This window comes from Symphalangus syndactylus, chromosome 10 (genome assembly GCF_028878055.3).
Source record: "Symphalangus syndactylus isolate Jambi chromosome 10, NHGRI_mSymSyn1-v2.1_pri, whole genome shotgun sequence".
Lineage (NCBI taxonomy): Eukaryota > Metazoa > Chordata > Mammalia > Primates > Hylobatidae > Symphalangus > Symphalangus syndactylus.
Genome location: NC_072432.2, coordinates 73353859 through 73370600, shown reverse-complemented (window position 1 = coordinate 73370600; position 16742 = coordinate 73353859). Strand labels below are relative to the sequence as shown.

Sequence of the window (16742 nt, the reverse complement as noted above, 5' to 3'; positions counted from 1 at the left end):
GATTCATGGAGTGCACAGTGGTCTGAGCTTGCTGCTCAGCTCTAAGGGGCCAGGGTCAGAGATGGGTGGGGCTGGCTTGGGCAGGTCTGCCTATAGCTTGTCTGATGGCAGACACAAGCACCAGTGCCAAGGGAGAAACCAGTGAAGTTATAAGGCTTGTCTCCATATTTTACTAGTTATTTAAGCTTTAAGAAACTACTTAATTTTACTAATCCCATTTTGCACTTATGAAGAAAAGATGGCAAAGGAATGGATGCCTCACAAATTTGCTAAACTAATGAAATAAAATGATGCACACAAAATGCTGATAGAATCAAATAAAATGATGTACAAAATGTGTCATTAACACTAAACAAATAGCAGTTAATAACATTTTATCAAAGAGTTCTTTGTGAAGATTTTTGAAGTTGATACATATTTTAGAAATTACATTGTGGCTATTTTATATTTCTGGAAGCTAGACTGTCATTGTGAAGAACACTTTATTAATTTAAAAATCCACCATTCATCACCAAGGAGTAGCAAAACATTATTTGTAAAATAAAATGGTTAGACTCTGAATATTCAATCATCAAACTATTCATTCATTTAATATATTCCAAACATTTTTTTAATTACCAAAGATTTTTTTCCTTAATTTTATCTTGCTCCTTTCTTTGTGCCTAGACCTGCAAAAGCCATAGGTTTTCACATGTTTCAAGCATAAGGATGAAGACCTCTCATAGAACAGAAAGAAAGTCATCATACCATCCTTGGACATCTCTCAGTTATATCTTTCAATGAAATGAATAAACCTGCACAACTTAAAACGCTCAAGTAGAATTTTTGCAATTAGATCTAAATCTCTGATAATACATAATATTTTAGCTTTCATGTGAATCATTTCATGAGATAAACCCAAGAGAATGACATTAGTTCCATCTTTAAAATCTTTCCTAGAAGAAATGAACAAATGTATTAGTATGCACAATTTTGCTGCATAAAAATAAATTTTAGCCTCATTTTTATGTTGCTGCCACCATGTAAGAAGTGTCTTTCACCGCACGCCGATTCTGAGGTCTCCCTAGCCATGTGGAACTAAATGGTGACAGGGGTGGAGCCAAGATGGCCGAATAGGAACAGCTCCGGTCTCCAGCTCCCAGCCCCAGCGACACAGAAGACAGGTGATTTCTGCATTTCTGCTTGAGGTACCGGTTTCATCTCACTAGGGAGTGCCTAACAGTGGGTTCAGGACAGTCGGTGAAGCGCACTGTGCGCGAGCCGAAGCAGGGTGAGGCATTGCCTCACTCGGGAAGCGCAAGGGGTCAGGGAGTTCCCTTTCCTAGTTAAAGAAAGGGAAAACAGACGGCACCTGGAATATCGGGTCAGTCCCGTCCTAATACTGCGCTTTTCCAACGGGCCTGGAAAACGGCACACTAGGAGATTGTGTCCCGCACCTGGCTCGGAGGGTCCTATGCCCACAGAGTCTTGCTGATTGCTAGCACAGCAGTCTGAGATCACGCTGCAAGGCGGCAACGAGGCTAGGGGAGGGGCGCCCGCCATTGCCCAGGCTTGCTTAGGTAAACAAAGCAGCCAGGAAGCTCGAACTGGGTGGAGCCCACCACAGCTCAAGGAGGCCCGCCTGCCTCTGTAGGCTCCACCTCTGGGGGCAGGGCACAGACAACCAAAAACTCAGCGAGAACCTCCACAGCCTTAAATGTCCCTGTCCGACTGACAGCTTTGAAGAGAGTAGTGGTTCTCCCAGCACGCAGCTGGAGATCTGAGAACGGACAGACTGCCTCCTAAAGTGGGTCCCTCACCCCTGAGCAGCCTAACTGGGAGGCACCCCCCCAGTGGGACAGACTGACACCTCATTCAACCGGGTACTCCTCTGAGACAAAACTTTCAGAGGAACTAGCAGACAGCTGAATTTGTGGTCTCACGAAAATCCGCTGTTCTGCAGCCACCGGTGCTGACACCCAGCCAAACAGGGTCTGGAGTGGACCTCTAGTAAACTCCAACAGACCTGCAGCTGAGGGTCTTGTCTGGTAGAAGGAAAATTAACAAACAGAAAGGACATCCACACCAAAAACCCATCTGTACATCACCATCATTGAAGACAAAAAGTAGACAAAACCACAAAGATGGGGAAAAAACAGACCAAAAAAACTGGAAACTCTAAAAAACAGAGCACCTCTCCTCCTCCAAAGGAACGCAGTTCCTCACCAGCAACGGAACAAAGCTGGATGGAGGATGACTTTGATGAGTTGAGAGAAGAAGGCTTCAGACGATCAAACTACTCTGAGCTACGAGAGGAAATTCAAAACAATAGCAAAGAAGTTAAAAACTTTGAAAAAAAATTAGAAGAATGGATAACTAGAATAACCAATGGAGAGAAGGGCTTAAAGGAGATGATGGAGCTGAAAGCCAAGTTTCGAGAACTACGCGAAGAATGCAGAAGCCTCAGTAGCAGATGCGATCAACTGGAAGAAAGGGTATCGCTGATAGAAGATGAAATGAATGAAATGAAGAGAGAAGGGAAGTTTAGAGAAAAAAGAATAAAAAGAAATGAACAAAGCCTCCAAGAAATTTGGGACTATGTGAAAAGACCAAACCTACGTCTGATTGGTGTACCTGAAAATGATGGGGAGAATGGAACCAAGTTGGAAAACACTCTGCAAGATATTATCCAGGAGAACTTCCCCAATCTAGCAAGGCAGGCCAGCATTCAGATTCAGGAAATACAGAGAACGCCACAAAGATACTCCTCGAGAAGGGCAACTCCAAGACACATAATTGTCAGATTCACCAAAGTGGAAATGAAGGAAAAAATGTTAAGGGCAGCCAGAGAGAAAGGTCGGGTTACCCACAAAGGGAAGCCCATCAGACTAACAGCTGATCTCTCAGCAGAAACTCTACAAGCCAGAAGAGAGTGGGGGCCGATATTCAACATTCTTAAAGAAAAGAATTTTCAACCCAGAATTTCCTATCCCGCCAAACTAAGCTTCATAAGTGAAGGAGAAATAAAATACTTTACAGACAAGCAAACGCTGAGTGATTTTGTCACCACCAGGCCTGCCCTAAAAGAGCTCCTGAAGGAAGCACTAAACATGGAAAGGAACAACCGGTACCAGCCCCTGCAAAAACATGCCAAATTGTAAAGACCATCGAGGCTAGGAAGAAACTATAGCAACTAACGAGCAAAATAAACAACTAACATCATAATGACAGGATCAGATTCACACATAACAATATTAACGTTAAATGTAAATGGGCTAAATGCTCCAATCAAAAGACACAGACTGGCAAACTGGATAAGGAGTCAGGACCCATCAGTGTGCTGTATTCAGGAAACCCATCTCACGTGCAGAGACACACATAGACTCAAAATAAAGGGATGGAGGAAGATCTATCAAGCAAATGGAAAAAAAAAAAAGGCAGGGGTTGCAATCCTAGTCTCTGATAAAATAGACTTTAAACCAACAAAGATCAAAAGAGACAAAGAAGGCCATTACATAATGGTAAAGGGATCAATTCAACAAGAAGAGCTAACTATCCTAAATATATATGCACCCAACACAGGAGCACCCAGATTCATAAAGCAAGTCCTCAGTGACCTACAAAGGGACTTAAACTCCCACACAATAATAATGGGAGATTTTAACACCCCACTGTCAGCATTAGACAGATCAACGAGACAGAAAGTTAACAAGGATATCCAGGAATTGAACTCAGCTCTACATAAAGTGGACCTAATAGACATCTACAGAACTCTCCACCCCAAATCAACAGAATATACATTTTTTTCAGCACCACACCACACCTATTCCAAAATTGACCACATAGTTGGAAGTAAAGCTCTTCTCAGCAAATGTAAAAGAACAGAGATTATAACAAACTGTCTCTCAGACCACAGTGCAATCAAACTAGAACTCAGGATTAAGAAACTCAGTCAAAACCGCTCAACTACATGGAAACTGAACAACCTGCTCCTGAATGACTATTGGGTACATAATGAAATGAAGGCAGAAATAAAGATGTTCTTTGAAACCAACGAGAACAAAGACACAACATACCAGAATCTCTGGGACACGTTCAAAGGAGTGTGTAGAGGGAAATTTATAGCACTAAATGCCCACAAGAGAAAGCAGGAAAGATCCAAAATTGACACCCTAACATCACAATTAAAAGAACTAGAAAAGCAAGAGCAAACACATTCAAAAGCTAGCAGAAGGCTAGAAATAACTAAAATCAGAGCAGAACTGAAGGAAATAGAGACACAAAAAACCCTTCAAAAAATTAATGAATCTAGGAGCTGGTTTTTTGAAAAGATCAACAAAATTGATGGACCGCTAGCAAGACTAATAAAGAAGAAAAGAGAGAAGAATCAAATAGATGCAATAAAAAACGAAAAAGGGGATATCACCACCGATCCCACAGAAATACAATCTACCATCAGAGAATACTACAAACACCTCTATGCAAATAAACTAGAAAATCTGGAAGAAATGGATAAATTCCTCGACAAATACACCCTCCCAAGACTAAACCAGGAAGAAGTTGAATCTCTGAATAGACCAATAACAGGTTCTGAAATTGTGGCAATAATCAATAGCTTACCAACCAAAAAGAGTCCAGGACCTGATGGATTCACAGCTGAATTCTACCAGAGGTACAAGGAGGAACTGGTACCATTCCTTCTGAAACTATTCCAATTGATAGAAAAAGAGGGAATCCTCCCTAACACATTTTACGAAGCCAGCATCGTCCTGATACCAAAACCGGGCAGAGACATAACCAAAAAAGAGAATTTCAGACCAATATCCTTGATGAACATTGATGCAAAAATCCTCAATAAAATACTGGCAAACCGAATCCAGCAGCACATCAAAAAGCTTATCCACCATGATCAAGTGGGCTTCATCCCTGGGATGCAAGGCTGGTTCAACATACGCAAATCAATAAATGTAATCCAGCATATAAACAGAACCAAAGACAAAAACCACATGATTATCTCAATAGATGCAGAAAAGGCCTTTGACAAAATTCAACAACCCTTCATGCTAAAAACTCTCAATAAATTAGGTATTGATGGGACGTATCTCAAAATAATAAGAGCTATCTACAACAAACCCACAGCCAATATCATACTGAATGGGCAAAAACTGGAAGCATTCCCTCTGAAAACTGGCACAAGACAGGGATGCCCTCTCTCACCGCTCCTATTCAACATAGTGCTGGAAGTTCTGGCCAGAGCAATCAGGCAGGAGAAGGAAATAAAGGGTATTCAATTGGGAAAAGAGGAAGTCAAATTGTCCCTGTTTGCAGATGACATGATTGTATATCTAGAAAACCCCATTGTCTCAGCCCAAAATCTCCTTAAGCTGATTAGCAACTTCAGCAAAGTCTCAGGATACAAAATTAATGTACAAAAATCACAAGCATTCTTGTACACCAATAACAGACAAACAGAGAGCCAAATCATGAGTGAACTCCCATTCACAATTGCTTCAAAGAGAATCAAATACCTAGGAATCCAACTTACAAGGGATGTGAAGGACCTCTTCAAGGAGAACTACAAACCACTGCTCAATGAAATAAAAGAGGATACAAACAAATGGAAGAACATTCCATGCTCATGGGTTGGAAGAATCAATATCGTGAAAATGGCCATACTGCCCAAGGTAATTTATAGATTCAATGCCATCCCCATCAAGCTACCGATGACTTTCTTCACAGAATTGGAAAAAACTACTTTAAAGTTCATATGGAACCAAAAAAGAGCCCGCATCGCCAAGTCAATCCTAAGCCAAAAGAACAAAGCTGGAGGCATCACGCTACCTGACTTGAAACTATACTACAAGGCTACAGTAACCAAAACATCATGGTACTGGTACCACAACAGAGACATAGATCAATGGAACAGAACAGAGCCCTCAGAAATGATGCCGCATAGCTACAACTATCTGATCTTTGACAAACCTGACAAAAACAAGAAATGGGGAAAGGATTCCCTATTTAATAAATGGTGCTGGGAAAACTGGCTAGCCATATGTAGAAAGCTGCAACTGGATCCCTTCCTTACACCTTATACAAAAATTAATTCAAGATGGATTAAAGACTTATATGTTAGACCTAAAACCATTAAAATCCTACAAGAAAACCTAGGCAATACCATTCAGGACATAGGCGTGGGCAAGGACTTCATGTCTAAAACACCAAAAGCAATGGCAACAAAAGCCAAAATCGACAAATGGGATCTCATTAAACTAAAGAGCTTCTGCACAGCAAAAGAAACTATCATCAGAGTGAACAGGCAACCTACACAATGGGAGAAAATTTTTGCAACCTACTCATCTGACAAAGGGCTAATATCCAGAATCTACAATGAACTCAAACAAATTTACAAGAAAAAACAAACAACCCCATCAAAAAGTGGGCAGAGGACATGAACAGACACTTCTCAAAAGAAGACATTTATGCAGCCAAAAAACACATGAAGAAATGCTCCTCATCACTGGCCATCAGAGAAATGCAAATCAAAACCACAGTGAGATACCATCTCACACCAGTTAGAATGGCCATCATTAAAAAAGCAGGAAACAACAGGTGCTGGAGAGGATGTGGAGAAATAGGAACACTTTTACACTGTTGGTGGGACTGTAAACTAGTTCAACCATTGTGGAAGTCAGTGTGGCGATTCCTCAGGGATCTCAAACTAGAAATACCATTTGACCCAGCCATCCCATTACTGGGTATATACCCAAAGGACTATAAATCATGCTGCTATAAAGACACATGCACACGTATGTTTATTGCGGCACTATTCACAATAGCAAAGAGTTGGAACCAACCCAAATGTCCAACAACGATAGACTGGATTAAGAAAATGTGGCACATATACACCATGGAATACTATGCAGCCATAAAAAATGATGAGTTCGCGTCCTTTGTAGGGACATGGATGAAACTGGAAAACATCATTCTCAGTAAACTATCGCAAGGACAAAAACCCAAACACCGCATGTTCTCACTCATAGGTGGGAATTGAACAATGAGAACTCATGGACACAGGAAGGGGAACATCACACTCCGGGGACTGTTGTGGGGTGGGGGGAGGGGGGAGGGACAGCATTAGGAGATACACCTAATGCTAAATGACGAATTAATGGGTGCAGGAAATCAACATGGCACATGGATACATATGTAACAAACCTGCACATTGTGCACATGTACCCTAAAACCCTAAAGTATAATAAAAAAATAAAAAATAAAAAAAAAATAAAATAAATAAATTTTAAAATTATTCATTTTAAGACTTTGAAATTAAATATATGAAAGGTAGCTAGATGATTCTGAGTTAGAGAGAAAAAGTAGGAAGATCATTTTCAAAAGACCAACACTATCCAACTCTTGACTTGTTAACAGCTTCTCAATAACAACAAGGAAAACCTAAAGACAATGGTACAAATACCCTCAAAATAATGAGAAAAAAATAAGTATCCCATAATTTATACACACTGAGAAATTATTTGATGAATTAGAGTAATATCGAGAAAATTCCACATGAACAAAACAGTTTTTTTTTTAACTGCTACGTCCTCTCTAGGTAAATTCTTAATCTATGTGAAAGGATAGCTATGCCAGATAAAGGTTTTATGATACAGTATGAAATACTGAAAGAAATACACATGAGAAACAACTTAGTTGAGGGAAAAATAAAATGAAAAAATACTTATCTTCTTAAATGAAGACAAAGGGAAAGGCAAAGAGCATAATTAACATCAATAACCAGATAAAGTCTTAGAAATTAACTCAAATATATCAGCAGTAATGAAAAATAAGAATAATGTTTATACCTCTTTCAAAGAAAGTGTCAGGTGGATGAAATATAAAATTCACCTTGATATTACTTGCAAGATACAGACTGAAAATGTTAAATGAATAGGAATAAAAGAATGGTGAAAGTACCAAGTAAATTATGAAAAAGAATGTTTGTACAGTTACATTAATTTCAGACAAAATACAACATTAGAAAACATCATCAGAGATAAAGAGGGCTGTTATCTAATGATAATAGCTCACTCTTTTGGAACATACAATAACCCTGGCAATGCACACTCTTAGGAATTTTCGACACACGTACATACACCCCAACTATGAGGAGAAATAGTAAAATCCACATAATATTAGGAGATTTTAAAATATATTACTTTCAAAATAGGATACAGTAAGCAGGTAAACATTTTAACACGGATGTAGAAGATTTAAACAAGCCAATAAATCAATCTGATGTCTTAGACATACAAGAACATTCTACTGGCTATTTATTGCTCTGGGCAAAGATTTCAGATGGGTACAATGGAAATGGCTTTGCCCTGCTCCGAACTGTCTAGGGCCTCACATGGAAACTCTAAAGTTTAGGAACTAAAATGGTCTGAATGCACATTCACTCATAAATCTTACATTTGATACCATCTAGGAGACTGGCTGCAGCTGTAAATGGCAGCACCTACCCATGTAATCTTCATGTGGTCACAGCTTCACCTAAACAAGGTGACGGTGTTAAAAACAAGTTATTCACCGGAGAACAGAGAGAAAGAGAGAGACAACTCAGAATGGGGAGGAAGGGGGCGGAGAGGGGCAGAAGTCCAAAGCTGCCTCTGCACTTTAAATCATAAGTAGTGAACTAAAATCTAACTTGGTATATAAATGAATGCAGCCTAACTTGAAATATACTTTTGTAATAACTAGCTGACTTCAGCCAATCACAGCAACCAAGTTATAGCCAGTCACAGGCTGCCAGTTGATAAGACCGTGTCCACATAAAGCAATGTCTTATGCCGAAATCCGGCAACCACACAGCTGTAACCAATCCAGCTGCTTCTGTACCTGACTTCCTTTTCCTTACTCTAAGTACAGCCTGCCCATATTGCTGAGTGGAGCTCTGTGAAATTCTGCATCTGAGTGCTAATTCATGAAACATTCTTTGTTCAAATAAACTCTGATAAATTTAATTTGTCTGCTTATATTTTAATGAGTAAAATAATTCCAAATACACTTTTATGGATTAAGAAAGTAATACTTTGAATAGAAGAGTGTTTGTAGAATTGAACGACAGTAAAACATTCCACACTAGATTTATAGAATACTGGTAAAGTATGTAAATTATAAGAATTTTAAATATTTAAGTACTTTGATGATAAAGTGTTCACAGAAATAATTTTGAAAACATCAGGCTGATATAAGTTAGTGAAGCCCCAGCATGTGAGAGAAGCACAGCATTTTAGCCTCAGACCAGAGATTAAAGCACTTGTTCTGCAGCAGGGTAGGGGCCCTCACTGCCAGAACTGCAGTAAGTGCCTCAGCCATAAGGACTGGAATTGCGCCCTCCCCACCACAAGCCTGAGGTGGGAGAAGGGCTGTACAGCTGCAGTTTCTCTTGGGCGGTGAGCCATGAAGCCAGGGCCAGCTTGGCAGCCTGGAACTGGTCTGCGTGTGCCATTGCTGGGTCTTCCTGTCTGCTCCCCTGAGATCATGGTTGGCAGGGCCCCCTCCATTCAAACTCCAGGCAGAAATTCAGACATCTGAAGCACTCACTTGCCTGAACCAGCAGCCTAAGCCGCCCCACTTTTCATGAACATAGATTAACAAGAAGTGGGGTCCCATCTGCTCCACACTCAGGCAGATCTCCAGGCATTCAAATCACCCACTCACCTGGATCACAGGCTGACCCACCCCACCCTTCCTTTGCAGAGATCCTGGTGCAGGAAGGCCCTCTCTGCTTCATGCCCAGGTAGCTCTCCAGGCATCTGGAGCGCTTACTTCATAGATTTGGAGTTAGACTGCTCCCACACCTGTGCAGAGAACTTGGGACCAAAAAGTTTTCACAGCTCCATGCCTCGGGACACCCTGGGCACTTGGTGGTTACCCACTGGTTCCTCTCTTGGAGCCAGTGCTTTTGCCTGCTATCAGGGGACCTGTATGCAGACCTGCCCCATCCAGAGGTTTGGAAAACCTCTGCAGTAACCATTTAAAACATGAGAAATATAACAAATAAGCAATATTAGTAACATAAAATGAAATATGGCTATAGATGCAACAGAGATTATGACAATTACAAAAGGATGTTATGAGCAACGTCTGCCAATGCATTTTAAAATTTCGATAGATTGAAGGCTAGGGGTCTCCACAGCTAGAACTGCAGAAACTGATGCCATATCAAATATAACTCAAGAAAAAGAACACAACTTTAATCTTATACAAATTATTCCAACATGTAAAAAATATTTTATCAGGATATTAATAATTTGATAACAGTGACTGACAAAGTGTTGAAATAGTCACTTTAAAAAATAGCTTAAAGATGCAGAGTCAGTGGGAATAAATCCAACAAAGTTCTGTGAAAAGAGCATGGAGATAAGTATAACTTTACTGAAACATATCAAATTCAACCGATATCTAGATTTGTGGATGGTTAGGTTTGGTTTGAGGTGAAGGAACTTTATTTTATTCACTGCCATATTTCTAATACTTTGGACAGTACTTGGCACATATAAATATTTATAAAAGACATTAAAAAAGCTAAGTAGAAATGAAAATTTTGTAGCACTTTCAAGACAAAATTGCGGCAGGAAGATAATTTATTCTCACCTCCTGTTTCAATCATTCTCCTTCGTTTATCAGGGAGTTCCTTCTATGTCCTCCATTATCCTTCTTTTATTATTATTATTATTATACTTTAAGATTTAGGGTACATGTGCACAATGTGCAGGTTTGTTACATATGTATCCATGTACCATGTTGGTGTGCTGCACCCATTAACTCGCTATTTAGCATTAGGTATATCTCCTAATGCTGTGCTTCCCCCTCACCCCACCCCACAACAGGCCCTGGAGTGTGATGTTCCCCTTCCTGTGTCCATGTGTTCTCATTTTTCAATTCCCACCTATGAGTGAGAACATGCAGTGTTTGGTTTTTTGTCCTTGTGATAGTTTGCTGAGAATAATGGTTTCCAGTTTCATCCATGTCCCTACAAAGGACATGAACTCATCATTTTTTATGGCTGCATAGTATTCCATGGTGTATATGTGCCACGTTTTCTTAATCCAGTCTATCATTGTTGGACATTTGGGTTGGTTCCAAGTCTTTGCTATTGTGAATAGTGCTGCAATAAACATACGTGTGCATGTGTCTTTATAGCAGCATGATTTACAATCCTTTGGGTATATACCCAGTAATGGGATGGCTGGGTCAAATGGTATTTCTAGTTCTAGAAGCAAGGCAACAAAAGCCAAAATTGACAAATGGGATCTAATTAAACTAAAGAGCTTCTGCACAGCAAAAGAAACTACCATCAGAGTGAACAGGCAACCTACACAATGGGAGAAAATTTTTCAATCTACTCGTCTGACAAAGGGCTAATATCCAGAATCTACAAAGAACTCAAACAAATTTACAAGAAAAAAACAAACAACCCCATCAAAAAGTGGGCAAAGGATATGAACAGACACTTCTCAAAAGAAGACATTTATGCAGCCAAAAGACACATGAAAAAATGCTCATCATCACTGGCCATCAGAGAAATGCAAATCAAAACCACAATGAGATACCATCTCACACCAGTTAGAATGGCGATCGTTAAAAAGTCAGGAAACAACAGGTGCTGGAGAGGATGTGGAGAAATAGGAACACTTTTACACTGTTGGTGGGACTGTAAACTAGTTCAACCATTGTGGAAGTCAGTGTGGTGATTCCTCAGGGATCTAGAACTAGAAACACCCCCACCATTTTTTAAATATATATCTTATTTGCAGACTTCACAAAAATCTGCAAGCACTGGTCACATTTTCCTGTCTTTATATTTTAAGTCATACATGTCTCGCTATGCAATACTACTCTTCACCATATCCATCTACTAAATAAATCCTGCCCATCCTGCAACATCTATCTCAAAGTCTACCTCCTCACTGAAATTCTCTGTGGTTCCTCCATACACCAGGTTAAGTTCTTCTTCTTTCTTTCACACAACCAGAAATATATATTTTTAAAAACCTGTTCAGTAGCATAGATAACTTCTTACCTTATTTCATTACTTTTGTTTATGTTTTAGACTTTGATGTGTTTCAAGATCAAAGAATATGTTATCCAATTTATTTTTTTTCATGACATATGGCATCTAGCAGAAGTCCAAGTATGTAAGAGAGGATCAATTAATATTTTTAAATTAAGTGTATAATTTAAAAATCTTGTGCTTTATGAGAAATAGTGTACATATGAAGTATGTATATACAGAGTGAAAGAGGAGGTGAGAATAAGTTATTTTCCAGCTATAATTTTGTCTTGTAAGTGCTACAAAATTTTAATTTGTACCTAACCTTTATTTATGTCTCCCATAAATATGTATATGTGTCAAGTACTGTCCAAAGCATTAGAAATATGGTAGTGAATACATACTAAGTATGTACTCTCAGTATTTAGAAATCAGTGTTTTTCATAAAGCACAATTCTTCTCAAACATTAGAATATGTATATATAAATATTTTTAGTTTGCTCTTCCTGCTATTTTCTCCGTTACAAAATAATTAAGAAACAGCATATTCATTCTTTATTTTTTGACCAGTCACAAAATATTTGGTTTAACATCATGAGGAGACTGAGAAACATGCTCTAACCTAATTATATATAACTTGATTGCTAGTTTATAGAAATGCATGGTCAAGTTTATAGGATTAATTACTGTCTCTCACATACAAAACTCCCAAGAATAGTAAAACTGAAAGGAGTAAATTTTAACCAGGTGAATTTCTAATTGGCATCTCAATGACCCACACTTACACACCTTTTGAAACTCTTTGCAGGTTGTAGCTACATTACTTTCTACAAGGGCATATAAAACCTCATAGAATAAGTGGTAAAGATTGTTCAACAATGCACAAGTTTTAGCTATATTCTTTGTAAAATTTCTTCTTATATTCAAATTTCCTCTAGGAAGAAAAGCTTTATTGAACCCTGCACAGCCATCACAGTGTTTTGCTTTTTGCCCAGTATGCTCTTTCTCGGCAGGCAGAAAAGACTGTGCATTGTCTAGTAGGGGTTGTTAATTTCAGAAGTTTTTCGTATTTACCACAGTAACTAAAAGAAAAAAGTCCTTTCTGTTTCTATAGGCAGGGTCTAATCTCAGAGCTCTGTGATGTGAAGAAACAGAGGGTGGTAGAGTAGGCTGAATGGACTTTAGCACTATGTATCTTTTCATACAAATGCAGAGGACAATTATTCCCTCAGGTTATAAACTCTTTTTATTTTCACTTTCATTGGTTCATCATCAGTTGCTCAAATCAAAAGCAGGATATCTGCCTGCCTCTATGTTTTTGAAGCTATACATCCTCTACTTCCATTATGCCCTTTAAACAAAACTATTCTCTAAAGAGCCGTTTGCCTTAAAGGATGTGAAAAAAAATTAACTTAATACCCTATATTGAAATGGAACCACAGTTAGTGCAATCATATTATATTTTCTCTGGTGCACTTGATATATTCTAAGATTTTCTGTATTTATCAATCACAATGCATAGTAGTACATTGCATGAATAATAGGCATGCATTTTTCGATATCGGTTATTTATTAAGTGGGACATAGGGAAAGGAGTGGTGGCTGGGTCTACATTTCCAATGGCAAATCTTCAAAGTTTTCTGACTGTAACTTTTGGCTGAAGCAACTATTTGTTTATCAAGAAGTTTGTAAAAGTAAATTTTGTGTATAAATTGGATTATAAAGGATAACCCTAAACATTTCTTCCTGAGACCAATTCTAAGCAATTTATACATATTAAGTCATTAATAGAAGCCATAGAATGTAGGTGCTATCATCAATGCCACCATTATCCTTTGCATAATGAACGTACAGAATTTTAAAATAATTTGCCCAAGATTTATACAGATGTCAGTAATAGCACTTGAGATGCAAATATAGTTAGTCTGGCTCTAGAGCATGTGCTCTTAAGTACTGCACTCTACTGAGTAGGTATATTTGCCTTTTATTCTGCCATTTAGCTATATGGCTAAGAGAATCCTTTTCTGTTATTTTTAGCAATGCCTCTATATTGAATGACCATAAACTGATCAGTTTCACTGACTGGCAAAATCAGAATTCTATAACCTGGCTCTATGAAGCAAATAATTCCTAGAATTAGAATCTACTAGATTTTTAAATGCATATAGTCAACTATAGACTAAACTTTTATAGAATGAATTATTATGAGGTAGATTTATAAAGAAAATCAAATAATTTGCCAGTAATAAAACAGCAAAATATTATGATATATAGACAGATGCATATTAAGCCATATATTAGATTACTTGAATCTAATATTGTGTAATCTTTTTCTTTAATCTATTTTGAGATGAGATTCTGCTATTAATCAAAATTATTCTAATATGTTCTATATACTTGTGTAGCCTATATTTGTTTGACAATGTTTTTATTGAAATAAATTTCCTTCCATAGCTCCTTAATTGATAATATATTATCAGGAAGGCCAAGGAGTAGAAATAATAAACTCAACAAGTAGAATAATCTCCATTAATTTTTTTTATAATTTTGTTGTTTAAAGTTAGGAAATGACTGTGCAGCAGGAGGTTCTTTCTGTTGTTGCTGGGAAACAGTCACTTGTGATTATTTCAAGGTATTGCCACCTGGAGTAGAAAACACCTTTCTGTGCCAAGGTGCCAGATTAGACAGATAACATCGCTTTAAGACCAAACATCTGCTGAAACAATTTAGAGTGGGCTATGAATTCCTATTGGCTACATGTTTTAACAGCATTTGTTTCAAAATTTCATGTGCCAATTAGTCCATAAAATATTTATTGAGTCTCTAATATATTCAGAACACTGTAGTAGTCACTGTGGGCAAACAAAAAGTGATAGTTTACAATCTACTTCTCTACAGAGGGCCAGAAATAGTTTTGAACATAAAACAGATGTGACCTTGCCTCAAAGGAATTTACAGAATAGGCACTTCTGAATCAGAAGCTGAAGGAAGTGCAGAATTAGAGACTACCTGGTCTAACATCCCACCCAAGGCAGTTGTTCCTTTTGCAACATGTTATCATGTAAGTTTTGCTTGAATAAATTCAATTCTATTATCTATCTATCTGTCTGTCTGTCTGTCTATCTATCTATCTATCCATCTATCATCTCTATCTAGGAGGCAACCACTTCCTCTTTTGAGGAGTCCCAGTTACAAATCATTTACACCATTTTCCTCATTGTGCAATTCATAGCACGTTTCTTCAAAAATTTCATGATCACCCCCTTAAAAATGTGCCATTCACCTATTCTCTAAGCTTAGCTCTCTAATTTCTTCATACAATGACATAGCTTTATTTTATTTTCATTTAATTCTCTTTAAGCCTTTAAGCCACTGCTTGACCTATCCAATACATATTCTGTCCATTTTCAATCACCTCTCTAGCTTTTTTATTTTCATTGAGTTAAAATGAAAGATTTATTAGTCAACAAGGATTTGCTTCTCCCCTTCTCCAACATGTATGTTCTGGATGATGATTATTTACACAAAAAATCCTGGTGGCATACACAAAAGTTTTATTCAATTCTCACAGGAGGGAATGAGAGCCACTGAAAAGTTTTAAAATAATTTAAAGCCAGATAATCCTTTTGCCATGGCAAAGTTGGGTGGATAGAGTGAAGTTGGGCCTGAAAGAAAAGTACCTCAACTAACAAGATGCAATGACCAAGATTTGACTGAGTTTTGATGGCAGTAATTGTGGCTTGAGGTGCTACATAAAGAAAAGGGCAGAGACAGGAGTGTGATTGGGTAAAACAAAGTTAACTAAAAAAAACTTCAGTTAATGTAATTCAGGATATTTCCTGCATCTTGGCTTATATATTAAACTAGAGTGTAGGAGGACAGGATAACCTACCTTCACAATGAGACCAGGAACAGTCTCAAAGAATTAGACAGTTTGCCTAGATGGTGTAAGAGATTGTTCCTCTCTAACCTGCCATGAAAAACAAAGAACTCCAAGGGTCTTGAAAAGGGAAGCATTGTCCAAATGAGCAATTGCTTTCTGATACAGTTTGTCATTGCCCTGCACAGATATGGTATGCGAATATGGCTTGGGTCTGTGTCCCCACCCAAATCTCATGTTGAAATGTAATCCCCCATATTGCAAGTGGGGCCTGGTGGGAGGTGATTGGATCACCGGACAGATTTTCCCCTTGGTACTGGGTTGTGACAGTGAATGAGTTCTCATGAGATCTGGTTGTTTAGAAGTATGCAGCACCTCCCCAAACTCTCTCTTACTCTTGCTCTGGCCATGTGAACTGCCAGCTTCCCTCTTCACTTTCTGCCATGATTTGATTCTAAGTTTCCTGAGGTCTCCCCACAGCTGAGCATATGCTGCCATGCTTGCTGTACAGCCTGCAGAATTGTGAGCCAATTAAAACTGTTTTCTTTAAAATTTATCTAGTCTCAGGTTTTCTTTATAGCAGTGTAAGAAAGGACTAATACAGTTTGCCAAAGGAAAAAAAAAAATGAGGCTGAGGTTTATAATCTCTGTTCTTCTCTGTTGAAATGTTTAATATTTTAATGTGATTTTTACAGACCTATAGTTTCAGCAAAATTTCAAATTATTTACTTTTATCACATTGAATTCCATACCTTTGTACTTTAACAATTAAATATGATGTTTTAAATTCTAAGATTGCAAAATGTATTATTTTATTATGAAGTTGTAACG

At 38.1% G+C, this 16742-nt stretch overlaps 1 long non-coding RNA gene across 1 annotated transcript; it reads right to left on the bottom strand.

Moving 5' to 3' along the window:
- Positions 1-587: 587 nt before the first annotated feature.
- LOC134731640 (uncharacterized) lies at positions 588-8563 on the bottom strand. Its single transcript, XR_010114087.1, has 2 exons — positions 8496-8563; positions 588-716 (listed from the first exon to the last, which is right to left on the bottom strand). It is a non-coding gene; the product is annotated as an uncharacterized lncRNA (long non-coding RNA).
- Between the last annotated feature and the right edge of the window lie 8179 nt (positions 8564-16742).